Below are 1,199 nucleotides of genomic sequence, written 5' to 3' on the forward strand. Positions count from 1 at the left end.
CCTTCTCCGAATTCTCATCCCCCTTAAACTTGGGAGGATTGTAACGACGAAAGTCTTCTAATCCTCTTGACTCTGCAGCACAGGTCTCTCTTCCCGTCTTTTCAAGATCACGTTGAGTCTTGGCAGCAGTCTGTGCAGCAACAGAAGCAGCTATGTTATTCATAGCCTCCGCCATTTGATCATCCCTATTAGCATTGGCTCTCGGAGCGTCATTCCTTCTTGGCGGCATGGTTTTTCCTATAAAACCATCATCAAGTAGAGTCTTAGCACTACTTCAAATAATTCCCAAAACTAGCTTCCGACCACATTAACACGTAATAATTATAGCGGACCTGACAACCTAACCCCCTAAACCGACGCATGATCAGATAATAACTCCCAACTTATAGGTTGACCTACAATCTATAACTAAGGCTCCACATCCCCCAAAGAAAACAAAACCAAAGCTCTGATACCACAATGTAACGCCCCGTTTTTCAAAGCGAAGGTGTATTTTTTTTTTTCAAAAGAAATTAAAATAAAATAGAGTAAAACCAATAAGGAAATACCTTTGGATAAATAATTGAGTCATTATAATTTACAAGCAACGGAAAAGTTTCTCAAAATACGAATCCAAAGTATTTACACTTCAAAAGGTGGTACATAGACCCCATCATAAATAACATGTCAAACAGACAATATTAGTATAGGTACAGTTTTCCGAATTAAAATACTCCAACCCAAGAAGAAGGACGTCTAGTCCCTATACATCAACCTAATCTGATCATCCTACCAAAAAACTATACCCCCTGAGTGATCTCCACGCGCCCCGTGAGATCCTCCTACATAGCTTCAGTCAAGCATTCCATCCGTAGGGTACGAACCGGCAGGATCATCCTGACTCTCATCTGAGGGCAAAGCCCAGATTTCCACAATAGTTGTAAAGGGTCACCAACCGAAATTAACAGATAACACATAACATTTAAGTTTTAAATGCACAAAATAACCTTTCAACTAAGCATGCACCTTAAAATGATTTCTCATATGCTAAAAGTTCATGTAATGCTTGCCAATTAAAAATGAAATCAAAATGAAGTTCTCAAACCATCAAGTAATACATAACTGACCCAAGCATTGATAAATCAATTGAGCAATCGATTATCTAACTCAAAATAAGGATTTCTACTAAGCCAATCGATTGCCAAATCGATTTGGTCAGT

The sequence above is a fragment of the Cicer arietinum genome, chromosome 3 (assembly GCF_000331145.2).
Source record: "Cicer arietinum cultivar CDC Frontier isolate Library 1 chromosome 3, Cicar.CDCFrontier_v2.0, whole genome shotgun sequence".
Taxonomy (NCBI): domain Eukaryota; kingdom Viridiplantae; phylum Streptophyta; class Magnoliopsida; order Fabales; family Fabaceae; genus Cicer; species Cicer arietinum.